This window comes from Eubalaena glacialis, chromosome 10 (genome assembly GCF_028564815.1).
Source record: "Eubalaena glacialis isolate mEubGla1 chromosome 10, mEubGla1.1.hap2.+ XY, whole genome shotgun sequence".
Lineage (NCBI taxonomy): Eukaryota > Metazoa > Chordata > Mammalia > Artiodactyla > Balaenidae > Eubalaena > Eubalaena glacialis.
The window spans coordinates 12091467-12112683 of NC_083725.1; the positions used below are offsets into that span (position 1 = coordinate 12091467).

The 21217-nt window shown below is 38.7% G+C and overlaps 1 protein-coding gene across 1 annotated transcript in view; it reads right to left on the reverse strand.

Annotated features, from left to right (window-relative positions):
* The window catches only part of TBCEL (tubulin folding cofactor E like), a 70107-nt gene extending 49349 nt beyond the window's left edge, over positions 1-20758 (reverse strand). Inside the window, exon 1 of the mRNA XM_061203304.1 lies at positions 20672-20758. The gene's annotated coding sequence lies outside the window, so the exon portion shown is untranslated. The remainder of the gene's footprint in view (positions 1-20671) is intronic.
* Between the last annotated feature and the right edge of the window lie 459 nt (positions 20759-21217).

Below are 21217 nucleotides of genomic sequence, written 5' to 3' on the forward strand. Positions count from 1 at the left end.
TTTATTTACTCATACAAGAAATATTTATTAAGAATCAATTATTTATAAGGTACTAAGCTAGGCACTGCATACACGTAAGACAGGCAGGGAGAAGAGTTAGATGCTGCAAAAATACAGGGGAAAGATGATGAGGGCCCAAAGTGGTACAGTGGTAGTATAAATAGATTTAAGATCAACTTAGAAAGCAAGCTTTTCAGGAGTTATAGGGGCTGAGGGGAAGGTGGAGTCAAGGCTGACCCCCAGGTTTCTAGTACAGGTGATTAGGTGACTAGTGACACAACTAAGAAAAAAGAAAATATGGAGAGATCTAGTTTTAAGGAGGAAATTGAGGAATTCTATTTTATACATGTTCAATCTGAGGCATCTGTTTCAGGGGAACAGTCTGAAGTTGGGTGAGAAATGTGAGCTAGAGGCGAAGATCTGGACCTCATCAGGAAATATCATGAATAAGAATAGTAGGGCACTAGAACTCTCTGGGACACTGATATTTAAGATACAGGCAGAGGAAGCAAAGTCATGACGGAAAAGTAAAAGGGATGATCAGAGAGTGAAGTGTATAGCCAACATTATGAGAAGTTTTGGTGAGAAGGGGAGGAAGAAGATGGGCTGATAAGGTAGGCAGGAACAGGAGAGAGTATAGGATTGGGGGCAATTGCCAAGATTTTTCCTCTTAAAATAGGAGAGAACTGAATATGGTTATAGATTATAGAGAAGCAGCAAGTACAGCTGGAGAGTCTGAGAATGACTACTGGTACCTGGTCCTAGGATAAACCAGCAGGAATGAGCATTAAAAAACTTCTAAAAGGCTGTTGGGTACGACCCAGATCGTACTCCAAACTGTTTACCATTGGTGGTGATGTATTTACTTCACTATGCTGCACTGGTTTACTTTTGCTTATACAGTTTAATTATACTGAATGTTAGGTATTTTTCTCATGCGATTGTCCTAACTCCACCATTACATTATGAAGGGGAGCAATGCTATGCGATTCTACTTTTTCAGTATTGATTCATAGCATCTGGCAGAGTACACTACACACGGTAAAGGCTCAAATGCTGCTGAGAACTAAAATCACGAGCCTCCAGTATGCTGAGTAGAAGAGCAGAAGATTCAGGATGAGGAGGGGGTTTAAGTCCCACCCGCTTCTACCACTTAAGAGTTTTGTGCCATCAGGCAAGACGGCGTATTTCTCTGGGACTCAAACGTCTTATTCTGTAAAATAAGGTATTAATATCCATACTGCTTGGAGTTCAGCGTTACTGTAGAGCTCTAAAATGTACAAGTGCACTATTGAGATTATAGGGCTCTTGTAAAGCTCTAAAACACACAAATGTTATTCATTATGAAAGGAATTTGTAGTATGGTAGAAAGCACATAAACAGAAAACTTAGGCTCTGTCATTTACTAGCTGGGTAAAACATAAGCTAGTTATCTAACCTCTCTCTACTTTAATTTTCCCACTACGGATGAGCTAAAATTTTCCTCTTGGGTTTGTAACAAGAATTTGAAAAGGGCATAAATATAAAAGTGGTCTTTAAACTTGTCCCATTTTCTAGATTACTACCAGGACCACGACTACTGTACTTTGTGAAATCAATTCACAAATGCCTAGAACACAGAGTAGACACTCATTGAGCACATGTCCAAAAGTTTTACCTGTACAATTTATCAAAGTTTAGACTATGTAATACATTTCATAACAAGTATATCACAAGTCACCTTGAAAATATAGGGCTGCCCTCGGTCAGGGTCATCATTTGGGAGCTTAAGAACAGAGCCTGTTTTGGGACAAGAGAGTTTGTTCTTTCTATCCAGAGTGGTAAGTATATGCTGCTGTCCTCTATCCCATCACTGTGTCAAAAGTGAACTGTGTGGGTTCATCTAGGACTCCAGGAACTTTCAGGTGGAAAGGTTCTTTTTCAGTGTAAAGTCATCACCAACAGCAGACAACACACAGCAGGTGCTATGCCACTAGTGACGGGCATCATAGTTCTTATCAAAGACCTGTCTCAAGCAGAATGCCAACAGAATTTTCAGAAATGTTTAACAAAAAGTCAAAGAAGTTACATTGCTATCTTCCATACAACTGGCAGTTCAAAAGAATAAAAAGTGTGTGGGAGGGTGCTGAACTGTCAGTGTCAAAATAATAGTCACCGAGTTTAAATAGCATCTTTTAACTGGAAGCTTCAGAATCACTTAAACTCCAACCTCTTCAATCCAAGGGCAATAATCTTATACACAGTTTAAATATAGACAAGCTGAGTGTGGAATTAAAGAAACCTCAGCTAAAATTGGAGTCTGGACAGACCTATAGGCAGAGCCCTCACCCTTGCCACGCAACATTAATTACTCCAAACGGGAAGAGATGCAGGCCTACATCTCTGACAGGAAAGTGTTGCCTACTTTACTATCCAGCAGGAAGAAGAAAACTCTTTGCTCAATGACAGCCCAGCCAATCAGAGACCACAGCAGCCCAACCAACCTCCACAATTTGGACTCCCAGCTTCCTCCAATGGACTCATTGGTTATAACACGCTCCCCCTCCCCTCATTTCCCCTATAAAAGCAAGTTCCCCTTCCTTGTTCTCTGGATTTGCCTGTGGTCTGCCACAGTTTGCATATCTCAAATTGCAAATCCTCTGGCTATTCCCAAATAAACTGGCTTTTGCTGGTTACATAACTGGCTATTATATTATTAAAATTGATATGCGGGATGGTGAGGTTAGAAACATAGGCAAGTCAAAATAAGTGTTAGTAAGCAAGCAATCATGGGAACTTAAAAGTTACTCCTTATGGCCCCATGCTTTCACAATTCTTCCAAATAGTCTGCTTTTTTTTTTTTTCCCTAAAGACTTAAAAGCAATGCCAGTCACCTTCATTGGTCATTTCCCAGGATACTCTATTGGAACAGCATTCCAGGCATGCAGATAGTGTACACAGTAATACATGGGTTTTGAATTAGAACATTAAGATTGCAAAATGGATCAGTGACATAAATCTACTCAAAATCTGTTGGGGCAGTTGGAGGAGGAACAGTAGGTGGGAAAGGAAAACTGAAAACCAAATAGATTGAAAAATGAGGACATACAGGACGGAAGAAGATCTTTAACTGGAGACTTCTAAAAGGTTTTTTTGGAGGTGGAGGGGTAATCTATGACTTTCTGGAAAGAACCAGTGTCAAATAACATCTGACTACCTTCTACAGTTGGCAGAGGTCTAATACATTTGTAAAAGTGTGCTGAATTGGTGCTTAAAGCCAGGGAGCCAGCAATCTGGGGTGATGTTGCTTGGTTCCATTACCAAGTCATGGAGTGTGCCTGTGAAAATCTCAACTCCTTTGTGCCTCAAATCCTGACTATAATATGCTTTCATAAAGCACTTGGTAAAAGTGCAAGTTGGAGGATAAGGTGCTCAGCCCAGTCACCTAAGTAACCTCAATCGCTATCAATTTGTACTTTCCGTTCCCAAGGTCAGGTCAAAATTAGTATGAAACTCAACACAATTGGAAACAGAAAATAGGCCATGTCTGACCACAAAGAGTGGAAGAGATGCAAGATATAGCCTTATGCTGGTATGCAAGATCAATATTTACTTCACCAAAAAATTTTATGGTAAAGTACCACACTTCATAAAGTGTGAAGACTACCAGCCTCACTCACAACTTCCAAAAAATATAAATACTACCCCAGAGTCCCAAAACATGCATTTTAAATCTTATAAAAAATAGGTTTATCTGCCTATATATGCATAGACTACCTCCAGAAGGATAAAATAGAAATTAGTAAAATTAATACCTGTGGTTGACTCCAAAGAGAGGAAATGAGGAATAAGGTGAAAAGGAGATTTCCTTCTCACTGTTCAACCATTTGAAGCGCCTGAACTCACCAGGTGCATACACACCCTTTTTTTCCATACATTATCTTTTCAAAATACAAAACATTTTTAAGTGATTTATCTGGGAATGACCTAATAATTTGTCAAAGTGTTTTTTAAGTCCTCAATATTATCAACTGTCTGTGAAAAAAATGCCAAACTCGACCATGTGAAATATATAATATTAGTAATAACTTTTAAAGGAATTGGGAATTGAGGAAGAAAAGAGAAATAAAATGGGTGGCCAAACGGAAATACTTTTGTAAAAGAGCATTGGTAAAGAAAAAGAAAGCAGAACAAAACACATCTGAGCCTCAGAACTAAACTACAATCAGAACGAGAGGTAGGGTTGAGAAGAAGGGGGGAAAATGATTCGTGGTACTCTCATAGTCATTACCGTGGCTTTAACAAGGGCAAAGCAAAAGCTCCACTATGAAGTGTACAGAGGGGTGGGAAGAACACCCTCAGATCTGCCATGTTGCTTCCTTTGCTAGCCAAGTTAAATGTGTTAATAAAAGTTACCCAAATCGTTCATCCAAATTACCCAGATGGTATCGAAACTATTGTGACTCTGGAACAACAAGGGCCCCAGCAGGCAGAGGTTACAAAGCCATAGCCTAAGGATGCTGGGGAGCTTCAGGCCTCCCAGTTGCCTCCTGCTGTGGAGACTAACAAAAGAGTGGGGCTTCCTACAGCAAGATTCAAGTTACTGGAATAATAAACAGTTGGGAACTGATTTAGAGTTCTAAAAAATAAATTGCAATAATTCAAAATATGCATTAATGTAGGATGAGGCTAAACACCCAGGAAGAGTTTTCATAGCATAAAAATAATAGAGAGGAGGGAAACACTCCCAAGTAGCTTAAAATTATTTTCAGTCATTTGACATGGACCCATTTATATACAACTAACCAATCTCATCGATTCATCAGAGAAGAGCAGAAAAAACCACACTCTAAAAGCTACCTGCCAATATTTTGCTACCAAATATGTGAAAATAAAACTTGGGTTAAACATTTTGGCCAAAGGCTCCACAATTTCACCTTAGGGTTCCTTTGGTCAGATGACATTTCATTCCAGGCATTTTTCTCTTCTCAGGTGCCTATTTCCTTTACAAGACAATCTGAGAATAAGAATTTCTTTACCACTTGTTTAATAAAAATGGAGATAACAAATATATCTAGTCTTCTCTCTTTTTTGCACCTTATTAAGTGGTTCCAATTAGGCTTATTTGCCCATTTATTCATAAAATGTGTGCCCTCACAAAGCTTACAGTCTCGTGTGATTCCACTCAACAAACATGAACCAGACACCCAATCTGTGCCAAGCTAAATACTAAAGAAAGTGAGAATGAATAAAATCCAAATGCTGCCCTCAGGGCATCCAAAACCTAGAGGGAAATACAGGGAGACAACACATACCTGAAATAAGCCACCCAGAAATAGTGAATTCAAACACAAGAAGCGATTAACTTTTTGGAAGTATGATCAAGGAAGTAGGAGGTGAATCCTAAGCCATTTTGAAAGATGACAAAGATTAGGTTAACAGGGTGGAGAAGAGCATTCCAGGCACAGGAAACAACAGAAGATAAACCAGCACAAGAGACATTAAGCGGTATTGCTACAACATAAAATATTTGTGGGGAGCAGGGGAGACAGGAGATTCGACTGAAAGGTGGACAGTAGTCAGCTCATGCCTGACCTTGCTCAGGTTTGACTTTGTCCTATAGAGATAAAAGTAAGAAAAGTTTTGATAGATTGCTGTGAATATTGTGCAAGGATGGGGGTGACCGATCTTTATGTAGAATATCAAGGGGTCAAAAATGATGAGAATTTTAAAATCCCTAAAGGACTGGGCAAGTAGGAGTTTGTTTACGTTAGTAGAAGCACTTTCAGTACAGACAAGGGGGTAGAAACCATAGTTTAGGGAGTTAAGGAAGTAAATAAATGAAGACAGTAAGTATAGACCATGCCTTTGAGAAGCTTAGATGAAAACAGAAGAGATGGGACAGTTGATGAAGAAAAACCAAGTGTTCAGAGAGAGAGAGCTGTTATATCTTGTTCTTTTTTTAAAAAGAACAAAAGAGGAATTTATAGGCTGAGTTTGGCAGGTAGGGGCATGGAGCAGGTCAAAAAGCTAAGAAAAACAAATATCATATATTAATGCATATATGTGGAATCTAGAAAAATGGCACAGATGAACCGGTTTGCAAGGCAGAAATAGAGACACAGATGTAGAGAACAAATGTTTGGATACCAGGGCGGGGAAGGTGGGGGGAGAGGGGGGTGGTGGTGGGATGAATTGGGAGATTGGGATTGACATATATACACTAATATGTATAAAATAGATAACTAATAAGAACCTGCTGTATAAAAAAATAAAATAAAATAGAATTCAAAAGTAAATTAATTAATTAATTAATTTTAAAAAAACAAAAAAAAAACAAAGCTAAGGAGGAAAATCTGGATAGCGTCAAAGAATCTCTTAGTATTACTAGCTTTCTCAATTTTTGGAAGTTTTTTTTTTTAAAGCCCATTTAACTTTTACTTTATGGACTCCTAACCTCATCCCTGGAAAGCTTCCTTTTGTGAAAGACCTCCACTATATCTAAACCCTGCCAGATTCTTGGACATTTTAGGTAGCTGGGACTTCAGTTTGTTGTTTTGTTTCCTAAATCTTTCTGATCCTCAGCAAAAGTGTACCCAATAAAACATAATTACTCTGGGAAAGTAGATATGTGTATTTTACATATTTTTACCTCCAGGAAAGATAAAAATGAATGAACAAATAAAGGAATGGATAAAGAAGATGTGGTGCATACAGACAATGGAATACTACTCAGCCATAAAAAAGAACAAAATAATGCCATTTGCAGTGACATGGATGCAGCTAGAGATTATCATACTAGGCGAAGTAACTCAGAAAGAGAAAGGCAAATACCATATGATATCACTTATATGTGGAATCTAAAATATGGCACAAATCAGCTTATCTACAAAACAGAAACAGACTTACAGACATAGAGAACTGACTTGTGGTTGCCAACGGGGGTGAGATTGACTGGGAGTTTGGGGTTAGTAGATGCAAACTATTAAATTTAGGATGGATAAACAAGGTCCTACTGTATAGCACAGGGAACTATATCCAATCTCCTGAGATAAACTATAATGCAAAAGAATATTAAAAAAGAATATACATATGTGTATAACTGAGTCACTTTGCTGTACAGCAAAAATTAGCACAACACTGTAAATCAACTATACTTCAATTAAAAATTAAATTTAAAAATAAAGGGAAAAAGGGTCTATTGATAAGCTTTTTTCTAAATAACTGCTTTAAAAATACTAGCGATATACATTCTGAATTTTTAAAAATTACCAACTGAAAATAAGCAAAAAACCTATAACCCCATGTAGATGTAGTTTCACTTTTCATTAGCTAAGCTAAGCATGTAAATAAGTGTTACCAAAAAGCTTTTCTTATCTGAAGCATATTTAGAGCCACAGCCATACCAGGAAGCTTTGGTTGACAGATTTAGAGAGTAGATTAAAAGCCTGAGGATGCACTTTATGGTGTATATTTTTTCAGACCATTTTTTCCATGCTATGTAGATACATGATTTTTACACAAAGATTAAATTACTTTTAGATATATAGCTCTGTAACCTGCCTTTTCACTAAACAGCTCATGAAAAACTTTCTATATCCATAAATATATACATATACAATCATTTTTAAAGTCTGTATTCTATTAACAAGCTTTTGCAGCTGAACTCATGAATGACAGCTATCTCTCCCATAAAAACACATTAAAGACATTGTCCAAGTCAACATACTTAGGCTAGACAGTCTCATTCTGTATGGCACTTCTACCTTCACTTATCATAAAGTACATATACCTGCAATTCTATCTCAGTTACCTCCTTGAGCATTATGTAATATACCTAAGTGGATGCCTTCTTGGGATGAGAAGTAAGGAAGATAAACTAATTCTAATAACCTTTCAGAACTCTTCTGTAGAATTATAGTTTACTAATTCACAAATTGACTCTGAGCATGCCAAGTGCAAAACTTGAGCGTAGCTGATAAGTCCATTATCATAACACACCACACCACCATGATTTCACACCCTACTATGAACCACCCTATTTCTCAAAGTCTCCTTCTCAACTGTATACTAAACTATAACCAAGTGAAATAATGTTGCACATCAACTTTTCTTGGTAGATTTTTTTTTAATTAAAAAAAAATTTTTTTTTTTTTTTTAAATCCAACATTGCCAAATGAAATGTGAATTCAGACTCCTGGTCAGTCCTTGAATTGGGCTATTAGTAGGGCACTGTTACCCTCTTCACTTATCACAGCACTCCTTAAAAGTGCCACAGGTATTAAAATATCTAACCCAAATTCTTAATTTCATTATATTAGTGACACCAAAATATCTAAAACTGTGACTCTACGTTATCAGTGAGTACGGCCCCAGAGCTGTCTGTATTTTCTACTAAAGAACTATACTGCATACAAGGCACATTTGATGTTGGACAAAAGACAAAGTTTTCTCATCTACCACTGCAAATTAGCAAACAGGACTGATTCTCACGCTAGTAGTCTATTCTACATAGCACTCGAAATTTCTGATCCAAATGCACTAGCCCAAGAATTTTATTATTTTGATGAGAAAGTATTTGAGAGGAAAAAAATTTAAGAAAATACTGCTATTTAGATGTGAGTACCTCTTTGTGTGAAAATATTTCTAAGAACTTCTCTCTTAATTCCCGTAGCTTCTAACTGTCCAGATATGTTGGCTTACAACAATTGTCTATATCCCTACGAAATTAGGCACTTTAGAATGCAGAAAAGCACTTTTCCACCAACTTTCAGCAATCACAAGAACAACACAAAAACGTTAATATTCACCACACCCCTTACTTCAATAAATTCCAAGGAGAGTCTGCCCTTATTCCCCTTCCCAACCCCTTCACAAACAAGTCTGCATCCATCCCTACCTTTCTATGTGGCCCAGACTCAATTTGGGAAAATCTCAAGGCTTTTATGTTGCACTTACTCAAAATTCAAGAGTAGAATCATTTACTCTTGAATCGATGCTCCCCAAAAGCCGAGTGTCCCCAAACTGAGATTAACAATCATTTGAAAGCCTAGTAATTTTCCACAACCATCTTCTGAAACAGACAAACTGACACTTATCTCTATCTACAGGACATGAAACTGAGGTGACTCGCTCAGGTTTCTGTGGCCCAACCAGCGTGCTAAGTCATACTTTCTGTATCCCTAATCTGTTGAGCCATGCTGTCTTCACTAAAGAAAAAAAAAAAAAATTCATGTCAACAGTATGTAGCATCATGCACAAATCATAGAAATACAACTTATTAAAATTTATGAAAATCATTACAGCCAAAATACCTCTTGTAACCATGTCAAAGTAACTGAACCACAAAACTAAGCAGCAGTACTGATTGGTCTAGTCACCAAAGGGGAAAAAAATATTCTCAACTTCCCTTTCCTGCCAAAAAGCAATAAATATTAGTTTCTTGAATGGATTGGTTTTCATCAGAAGAAAATTGTATACACATGCTATCTTTCAGGTGTGAATACACAAGTTTAAGGTCAATCTGTTCTATAAACTCACTTGTTTATAGAACAGATTACCCCATCATCTCTACTTGTGAGTAACTGCAGAGGCTATCAAGTTAAAGTAAGGCCTCATGAGGAATGGACTACTAGTTCATCACCCTGCAGCCTTCTAGAGTTTACAGACCATTCTGGCTCACAGCGAAGAACTGCCAGAATGTAAACATCAGCCACACAGAGAGGTTGCCAAAGTTTACAGGTTATTAAAAAAAATTCACTAGCCCTTTTCATATTTAGCGCTATAGTAATGTTATTGCCCTATGGTGATATTGCCTAGTGGTAGTAAGTGCTGGTTCTAGAACCAAACTGCCGGGATGTAAATCATGACTGACTCCACCACTCCATTTGACTACAAGGAAGTTACTTTGGTTTCTGAGTCTCCACTGCCTCGCTTATAAAAAGGGTAACAGATACCCCTAACTCCTAGCTCATAGGGTTGCTGAATGAATGGAGATAACATGGGTAAATCAGGTTTCATTCAGTGCTTGGCACATGGAGAGCACTCACTACATACTGGCTTACTATTACTCCTGCTGCTACTGCTACCACTGTTACTACTCCCATCACCGCCCAGCGAGCATGGCAGCATCAACGTAGGGCTGGGGACTTACTTACAAATTTTGCTAAATAGATTTGATCTAATAGTTTTTGGTCCTGGGCCTATGCTAATTAATGCCAATTAATGATTCAGGCAGTAAAATGTCTGACATTTATAATGTCACTCCTCCTTAACTAGAAGATCTTCCCTTCTCCACCTGTCTAAATTCTATGCATCCTTCAAGGCCCTACTCAGAATATACTTCGGAGATGAAGCCTTTTCAGATACCTCCTGCCGTAATGATCTGTTTCCTTTGAGCTGAGCTCATGGTAAATTATTTATTGCCTAAAATATTCAGTGGGCAAGTAATCAATCACATATTGGCATGGATTCTTTTCATTTTTGTCCCATTATTAACTCATGCATAGTGTTGTGATTTTCTTTTGTTTGCTTTATATCCTTAGACTGTGTAGCTCTTGAGGGTAAGAACCATATCACAGTGCTTCTTTCTACCTATAATGGACTGAAACTTTGCACGTAATTGGCACTCAATAAATATGCTAATCAGTGAGTTTTCTAATCGCTTCTGATTGTGCATATCAAATGTATTTTATAAAGTATGAAAAGCAGGTGTATTAATAAACTCAGCTCAGAGTAGCTACGAACAAAAATGCATCAGAGCCACCACTGAATTACTAATTATGTCTACCTCTCCATGGGGATTCCAAAAGTAAGAGATCACATGATAGGGCACTAAATCAGTAACAGAGCCAGAAATACTTGCTTCTGAGCACAAGCTAAATTCTTCTGCAAAAACTACAGCCACAGTAGATTTAATACTGAATATATAACTTTGGTATCTATACTATACTATATGTCTTATATGCAAGAGTTAATAATTTCTGCCATACTTCAGACCAATAGGCACAGTGCAGTAACTAAAGAGGAATATATGCGCATTGCTGGTGAGACTGTAAAATGGTGCAGCTGCTGTAGGAAACAGTATGACAGTGCCTCAAAAGATTAAACATGGATTTACCATATGATCCAGAAATCCCACTTCTAGGTATATACCAAAAGAACTGAAAGCAGGGACTTGAATAGCTATTTGTACACCAATATTCATAGCAGCATTATTCACAATAGCCAAAGGATGGAAACAATCCAAATATCCATAGGCAGATGAATGGATAAGCAAAATGTAATATGTACATACAATGGAATATTACTCAGCTTTGAAAAGGAAGGCAATTCTGACACATGCTACAACATGGATGAACCTTGAAGACATAACACTAAGTGAAGTATGCCAAACACAAAAGGACAAATCCTATGCGATTCCACTTACATGCAGCATCCAGAGTAGTCACATTCACAGAGACAGAAAGTAGAATGACAGTTGCCAGGGGCTGGGGAGAGTGGGGAATAGGGAGTTATTGATTAATGGGTACAGAGTTTCAGTTTGGGGACAAAAAAGTTCTAGAGGTGGACAGTGGTGATGGTGGTACAACAATGTGAATGTACTTAATGCCACTGATCTGTACATTTAAAATTGGTTAAAATGGTACATGTTATATATATTTTACCACAATAAAAATACTTCAAAAAATAGGGAATAAATAAAATGCTAAACTAAAAAAAAAAAAAAAAAAGATAAATCCAGGTCAATTCCAAAATGTCTGGTTCTTACTCTCTCAGCACAGTTATCAAATTAATGCCAACAATTCACTTAAGGATCTTAAACAGTAAGTGAGGGATAAATTAGCCAAGTCTCAATAAACGTATTTTGTAGGAGATATGATTTATAATATATACAATCTTACATTTTTCTTGGATTCCTTTACTGGTGTTCACATGGAAAAATGTCACTAATGGATGAGGGATTAATAGAGTTAACATTTAAACTACAATCTCCAAAGGGACCTGCCTTTATAAAATGTATGCCTTAAGTTACTAATAGTACCTATGAGAAAATATGATCCTCATATAAGTCACAATAATAAGGGTTTAATAATCTGGACTTGTTTCCAACATTTTAAGAGTCATGATTCTTTCCTAAAATTCTTTATTCATTTACCTATAACTAAATAACAATACCATGTTATAAATATAATAATAAAAATATTCTCAAAAATGAACTATCTTCATTGAGATAATGGCACCCGCCAACCAGAACTTAGTATTTGAGAGATTCATTGCATTAAATCATTATTTTAAAATAAAATGTTATAAATATATGTCTAAGCATAAGAGGGAAGGGAGAGTGCTAAAGTTCCTGAAAAACTGCCTCCCCAGACTTCATAATACAGTTGAGCCTCATTATTAGCAAATTCTTTATTTGCAAATTCACCTACTCGAATTAATTTGTAACCCCAAAATCAATACTTGCAACATTTTCATAGTCATCTGCAGATACTTGCAGAGTAAGAAACAATTTGAGTCACCTGACAGACGTGTACATTTCCAGCTGAGACAGAACAAGGCGTTGCTCTGCCTTCTTGTTTCAGCTCTCATACTGTAAACAAGTGTCCTTTTCACGATCTAATCAGTGCCAGGTTTTTCATATTTTTGTGCTTTTTTGTTGATTTTACTATTGAAAAAGGCCCCTCAGTGCGATGCTGTGTCCCTAAGCAAAGGAAGGTTGTGATGTGCCTTATGGAGAAAATAGGTGTTAGATGAGATTTATTCTATCTAACTATAGTGCTGTTCACTATGAATCCAAAGTTAATGAATCAACAATATATATTGAATAAGGTGTCTTTAAACAGAAACACATATAAAACAAAGTCAGTGTATATATGTCCACGCCACTCTCACTTCGTCCCAGCTTACCCTTCCCCCTCCCCATGTCCTCAAGTCCATTCTCCACGTCTGCGTCTTTATTCCTGTCCTGCCCCTAGGTTCTTCAGAATCATTTTACATATATACACTACCAAATGTAAAATAGCTAGCTAGTGGGAAGCAGCCGCATAGCACAGGGAGATCAGCTCAGTGCTTTGTGTCCACCTAGAGGGGTGGGATAGGGAGGGTGGGAGGGAGACGCAAGAGGGAGGAGATATGGGGATACATGTACATGTATAGCTGATTCACTTTGTTATACAGCAGAAACTAACACACCACTGTAAAGCAATTATACCCCAATAAAGATGTTTTAAAAAAAAAACAAAAAACAAAGTCAGGTATTGATCACTTGACGAAAATGTTGTGTACAAAGACTGGCATGACCCTAACCCTATATTTCCCCTGGGAGCAATGGTTCCATATTCACTAATTTGGTGTTCACGGCAACTTTACATAAGTACCATGAATAACAGGAATCAACTGTACTTTGTAAAGAAAACTCTGGAGGAAAAAAAATAGATCAGGGGAATTGAAAAGAGAGCCCAGAAACAGGCCTATGTAAATGTAGCTGCAAGCATCATAGATATCAGTAAGAAAAGGTTAAACTACACAAGAACTGTCCCAGGACAAGTGAACATAAACCTGGGAGAAATGAAAGGGAATCCTCATCTCACAACACAGAAAAATTCAATCCAGCTAAAATGTGGAAAGCAAACTTTATTCCTATGAGAAGAAAATATTTTTTTTAAATAGGAAAAGAGCTCTAAGATCTTGATTTAGGGAACTATTTCATAAGCAAAATGCAAAAAGGAACCATAAAGGAGAAGTCAAATGAAAAACTTTTGATCATCAAAAGACTTTAAACACAGAAAAAGACAAGCCAAAAACTGGAAGATACTTGCAACACATGTAACTAACACGGGGAACTCCTAAAACCAGTAAGAAAAAGGCAAACAACTCAATAGAAAAATGGACAAAAGACATGAACAAGTATTTAACAGAAGATAAAATTCAAAAGACTGATAAATATATGTAAAAGATGTTCAAGTTCAATAATATTCAGAAACAGAAATTAAAATCTCAACAAACTACCATTTCATATAAATTAGCAAAACTTAAAAATTCTGACAATACCAAGTGCTAGAGAAAATGTGGAAGAATAGGAACTCTTCTATTGCTAGTGAGAGTACAAATACCTTGGAAAACCATTCATCATTGTCTACTGAAGTTGAAGATGCACATTCTCTGTGACCCAGAAATTCTCCTTCTCAGTGTAAACTCTACAGGAACTTGTAATGTGCACCAGGAGAAAAGTACAAGAATGTCCACAACAACGGTATTGTTTGAAATTACAAAAATCCTGACCAAAAAAATGCCCTTACGTGCAAGAATAGGCAATTGGATACATTGCATTATATTCATAAAATGAAATGTTTCCACAGCAACAACACATAATACTTGATCATTCGCTATGACTGTTTCCTTATCAACGTGAATGACTTTTAAAAACACCGTTAAATGGATAAAATAATCACAAGAATATATACAGCACAATCCCACTTAAACAAAATCAAAAAAATAGAAAATTAATCATTGTACTGTTTAGCGTTACATACATAGGTGATAATTGTAAAGAAAAGTCAGAGAATAATAAACACGAAATTCAGAACTGTGGTACCCTTGGAGGGTGGGGGTGTATCATCGGGGAGAGGCACACAGGAGGCAAAAGCAGAATTCTTAATTCCCTCCTCAAACCTGCTTCCTCCTCCACCAAGTCCCCACCTCCAGAGTTACATTTGATTTTTCTCTTTCTCTCACATCCCTGTAATTAACCAACCTCTAAAACACCCCAATTCTGCCCAATTCTTGCCATTTCCTCTACTTTACTCTGGGTTAAGCCTCCATCAACCTCTCGCTAGGACTGTTGCAATAGCTTCCTCCCGGGTCACTCATGACCGTATAATTCATTCTCCAAGATCATCCAAGTGATCTTTTCAAAATCTAAGTCAAATCATGTCCTTTAAACTGTCCAAAAGCTTCCCTACACACTCAGAATAAAATCCAAATCTTTATCATAGTCTTCAGGGCTTCATTTTATCTGTTCTGTGCTTACTTCTCTAACCTTACCTCCTCCCACCCTTTTCTTAGCTCACTAGGTTTCAGCCAGCATGGCTTTCTACTTCTCAAACCTGCCAAGCTGATTCCCCCTCTTAAGGCTTTTACAGGAATGACCTTTTCCTGGCTCTTGGCTTAGCTGGCTTCATCTCAGCATTTAAGCCTCAAATAAATGTAAGCACAAATGTTACCTTCTCAATGAAGCTGCCTCTAACCCGCCCATTAAAAATGGCACCACTGCCACCAGCAATCACTTATAACTTCACCCTCTTTCATTCTTGACAGCACTTATCCCGATCTATTAGTTTAGTGATAAACTCCACCCAGAACCAAGGTCCCACAAAAGCAGGGATCTGTCAGTCCAGTTCAGTGTGGTACAGAGCAATGTCAGGCGCATGGCAACAAATATCTGTTGGATGAACAAAAAAGTGAATTTTTACTTTAAATAAATGTGTAGTATTTTCTGACAGTGACATGAAAATCAGAAAAACCAGTGAGAGGTATTACAGATGGAAAGAAACTTTGAAAATCACTGGAAAAGCATTAATCTAAGAGGAATTTTAGTTGAAGCCTTTTCTCAACAGTACCAGTAATAGATCACATCCTAAGGACCATTAACGAATGATTAGTGAAAGTTTCACACAGCCAGAGTCCTGAGTTATGGAGGTGTGTCATCTGTTTAACTCTCCTAATTCGATCTGAGTTCAATCATGAATCTGCACTGAAATCTGAGCAAGTTATTTACCTCTCTAGGCCTGCTCTCTCATTTGTAAAATGAAACTATTAATAGCTATTTCAGAGTCATTGTGAAGTTTAAATGAAAAAAAAAAAGTTTTTAAAGCATCTAGCTGCACCTGGCCTAGCAAGTGGTCAATAAATTGTAGTTATTATTATGAAAACTGAGTAGGGAAGTCCAGAAAAATGGGAGAGCTTATGAGTCAAATAACCCCTAGGCACCTTCTGCTTCTAGCAGAAGTAGACTAATTATATACAATATACTGGGACCATAGGCCAGGACTAAATCCTTTTCCCTCCAAAAAGAAGACCAATGTACACAAGGGTAATACGTAAGTATGGACAAAGCACTTTGAGAACACCAAGGGAGTGACTCTCTTCAAGAAGGTCAGCCACACATAAACCTGAGTCTTAAAAGAGGTCACAGGAATTCCTAGATGAAAAACAAGGGGGAAAGGCACAAATAAGTGAAAGTGAGAAATGCAGTGTGGCTGGTGTGCAGTGTGAGGGAGAAGGGCTGGAAGATGAAGATGGGCCTGCAGGACCAGATGGCAAGAGGCTAAGGTCCTCTGTTTACAAGTCTGCACTTTATCCTTCAGGAAGATGAAGTGGGGGAAAATCTAATTGCTAATTTGGTACCAATCCTTCTAAAGAAGGCAAAATACATTTTTATGACTTTAAACCTAAACACCATATAGGTGCACCAACTGTTATGTCTAAAATGGAAAATAAATGTTAAGCTTAAATTCTTGAGAACACAAGCAATTTGCTTAACAATGACTGACACTGAATCTATTCTCGTTTCATAACTTTGATGAGCCTTGTTATCATGACCATCATAATGACAAAAGCAGACAGTATCTACTGAGTTCACTATTTACCTTGTAGTATGTTGTTTTCTTTGTGATATCATTCAACTCTCACAACACCTTTATAAGAGGTACTAGTATTAACCCCATTTTACACATTGGAAAACTAAAGCAAAGAGAGGCTAGTTAGATGGCTAGTGAGTGAAAGAAGATTCAAATCTAGGCTGCCTGACTCCAAAGCCCTCAAATTAAACCAATCTGCTGAACTGAAACTGCTCAGTTCATTTACATCATTTGCTAAAAAATTGTATGTGTACTTACTGTATTTTAAAGCATCATGCTAGGTCAGCAATTCTCAAATTTTACTGTACATTAGAATCACCTGGGCAGATTCCTAGATTCTGATTCAGTAAGTCTAGAGCAGAATTTCCAGAGATCTGCAATTTTAACCATTAGTTCAATCAATTCCGATTCACTTGGTCCAAGAACTATCCTGTGATAAAACATGTGCTAGGTGTCCTAGAGATCTGAGTATATTTGAGCCTCTGTCTCCATGAGTTTGCAATCTAAAAGAGACAGACACAAGATACACAAACAGTAAATACAAAGCAATACAGGAAAAGTAGTATAAACAAAATGGCAAGAGAGACTTCAAGGAAGAAGGATCATCTGTAATGAAATGAAGATGAGTAGGATTTCATGAAGAAAGGGAACATGTTTCCCACAGACTTTCAGGAATAATGTTACATACAAAGGAAGGTACGACGAGTAGACAGCTTGGCAGGAACAGAGGATCTGCATTTAGGAATGGAAAAATAATGTCAGTAGAAAGTAGAGGCTGTAGAATGCCCTCAATGTCAACCTAAACACTATGGGCTTTATTCAATGCTGGCGCTGGGAAACTGCTAATGGTTTTTGAGGAGGGAAATTATAAATTACAGCAATATTCTTTGGAAGAGTACTCTGATGAAGCTATGCAAGATCAAGTAGATTGAGAGCAACGGGAATAGTTAGGCTGTTAGCATTCCAATCCCAAAGAAATAAAAGCTAGAACACAGTAGTGGCAAAGAAAAAGGGAAGAACGGTACCTCTTAACAATGAATTGCATGCAGGGCAAAGGCAACAATCACAGCTAAATGATTTCTTCACCCCTTAAGTCCAAATTGTATTACTATCAGTTTCATATTACTCTTTACAACTTTTTCTATACAGCCAACTAAGCCCAAAATATACAGAGTTCACTTATTTAAAACACAGCCCATGACTAAGATGTCAGCTAACAGGTCTCTGAGCAGCCAAAATACATGTCACATAGTTGATACACTAAAAAAGTATTTATATATATATTATATTTAACATATATATAAATGAAAGAACTTTATTCAGAGCTATATAATCTCATTCTACACAAAGTTCTAACAAAGGTAAGCATCTAATTTCCAAACCCACAGCAGTTTGGAAGCAAATATTAGAAGGGGAAAAGAGCCTGCTATAAGTGGAAATACTTAAGAGTCTGAGGTTCAAGAGAAGAAATGAAAACTATAAAAAAGCACACACAATCACTCAGGGTAAATTCTCCACAACTGTTTATTGACAGGTACACATGATTCCCAGAAAAATGAAATTAATGAGAATCTTCCTTAATGTCCCAAACACCTACCACAAAAAGAAAACTTTTAAACATTCTTTAAAGCTAAATATTTTTAAACAAATATTTACCTGATTAGAAGGTAATTTTTAAAGGACGGCTGATACATGCCAGCATAGCCCCTCTCATCAGTAACCAAGACATAGTCAATAGTTAAAGGTAAGAAAGATATATTTTATAACACACACAGTTTGAAGATAATAAGAGTGCTTTCATAAGGCATCTAATCAAGAATGTGGCCCCACTGGTAAACTTTAATTTGGGCAATACTTTCCTGATGGCTGTGCCTTTGAATTCCATGTTCCAAATAATACAAAGGCATCCTCAACAAAAATTAAAACTATTAAACTGGTCTTAAATACACCCTATAAAGGTACCTACTGAAATCAGGCAACATCATTTGACACTCAACGCCCTGTAACAATAGGCTGTGTGACAACTTTTAAAAGGACTTTAAACATGGCAGCACATGAAGGCCTCTCACTTTGTTCACCAACACTCATTAACGTTTAGTGTAATACTACTCATACAAGGACCTCACCTATTTTATAAACAGATGAAAACGCCATTTTTATGGGGGGAATTAAGATGTTAACTGACTCAAAGTTATACTTAAGTTTATGATTAAGTTACTAAAGCCATGAACCTGCACCTTTAATCATGTAGAAAAAGTATACCATACATTAATTATTGGAGTAAGGAAGTATGGGTTTCAGCTTGAGATTTTTTAAATAGCAGAAAAGCAAAATTAGTGTATTAACACTGTAAGATTAAAATAAAATTACCTTAAAGATGCTGTAGGGATGAATTAACTATATGGAACTAGGCCTCTCATATTTCTCAGACCCAGCAAAGGATAGAGAAAATTAAAGCACACACTTATTTCAAAAATTTCACAAATGATCAGGCAACATTAAGCTATCAAAGATTAAGATTATGATATTTGCTACACTTTATAAATATGTAAACAAATGAAGCAGTCAACTGCACCAGGTGGGTTCCACTCTACCTCCCCACCTCCCCATCCATCTCCTTATAATCATCCTTGTTCTCTAGAAACATACATGAAGACACTAATTGAAGCCAAAGAAATGTGCCTTGGCGAGAGTGTTTGTCAAACTGCAACTTGTGACCCATATATCAATTTAGTGGATTTAGTCAGCATTTTTTAATGGAAAAGAATGAAATACAATAGAAATTATCAGTATGCATCATTAGTAACAAGGGTAAATACTGCTTTGTGAAACTTTTCATTCCTATGTCGGTATGTACTAGATCATGATGTAAAATGTACTTCTAACTATGGAGCATGATTTTTTAAAAAGTTCAAAAGCTCCTACCCTAGAGATTTAGATCAAATGCCTCAGGACTCAAAGGCTGAATGTCTTCATTAGTCCTCCGAACCTACACATAATCTCTTAGCTCAAGATGGAGTCGTGGAAACCAATTTAAGAGCTCCAGGGCAGCATAAAAAGAATGGGGACATGCCTCAACTAAACCTGTATCTGGACCTGAAAGAATTGCTAACTTCCCCAAACAACAGACCTAGGCGGTGCCTACAAGCTTCTGGTAGCTTAGCAACGTTCAGAGTAGAGCTCCTCCTTCCTCCACTGACTATAAACAGTTCTAGTCTTCAAACCAACTTTCCTGAACTTCAACTTCCAGAATCACTGTGCCCCAGGAGAAGACAGTATTAAATCTCCTTCTCGCTTCACCAATTCCCAGTATGTCTTCCTAGAAGAGGACCTTGAACTCTGTACTCCCCATTCTCAGCGGAGAATGAAGCTCCTCACAGATTCCTACCCTCCCCCTTTCCCAGATCCCAGGACGGGGTACCCTCCTCCCAGGCCCCATCCTTCTCCAAGCGCCTCACTGTCAGTTAATTGTCTTGGTGGTAAAATGATTCTCCCAAAAGTCCTTATTAAACTACCGCATCCTTCTACCAGCCCCCGGAAGGAGCAGGCCTAGAGTCCCAAGAGCCTGGGAATGCCAGTCCGCTCCTTTCCCCACCAAACCTCCCTCGGGAAACGTCCTTTATTTTATTTTTGATTTTTTGATTTTTTTTGATTCAGTGGTTCAGAGGCAAGTTTCCTATTTCCCCAGCAGCCCCCGAGTCGTCTCCATCTCCTACCAGCCAGGGGGCATCTCCTCAACCCCCACGCCCCCGGGGCACAGTGAGAAGTCCGGATTCTCAGGAATTCGGACAGGCTCCCCCAGACGCCCTCCTCCAACCCGGGCCCCGACTCCCTCTCCCAGCCCAGGCCCTCCCCGCGCCGCCTCAGCCCAGGCCCGGCCCCATCTTCCCTCCGGACCGGGCAGATGTCCCATCCTCCCCTTCGCCCAGGCAGGCCTCGTCCCGCTCCGACTTCTTCCCGCTGTTTCCTCGCACGGCACCCCGGCTCCGGAGGGGAGCCCCTCGGCCCTCGAGAACCCGGCGGAGCCGGCAGGCCCGGGCTCCACTCACCCCTCAGCCCGGGAGGCGGGGGAGCTGCTGCGGCGGCTCCTCGGGCTGCGCCTCTCCTCCCCCCTCCCGGCCGCCGCCGTGGCCGCCGCTGAGCCTCCGGCCTGCTCCCGGCCGGCCGCAGACCGGATCCGCTTCACCTCGTCCCCAACTCCGGCCGCCGGAGCCCAGTGTCCTGCATTGACCCGGAAGCAGCTTTCCCGGCCCAACAACAACACGTGACCCCGTCGCACGTGTCACGTCCGCTGCGTGAATGGGAGGGGGCGCGGGAGGAGCGGGTCCTCCCCGACTGAGCTGGGGTTGCCATGGCGACGGGGATGTCTGTGCCGGCCTGGTCGACCCTAGAAACACACCTCATCTGCTCTTTCTCTTGCCCGTCAGGAGGGGACACCCTGGGTGCAAAGGAGGAGTACATATTGTCACATCAGTGGAATAGGGGCAGGTCAGAGCAGAGCCCGGGCCTCTGCGAGGGTGCTGTCTTACAGAAAAGGAGCATTAAGTTGAACCTTCCAGACTTACTTAGGATTTTGTCCTGATTCTATCACTAGT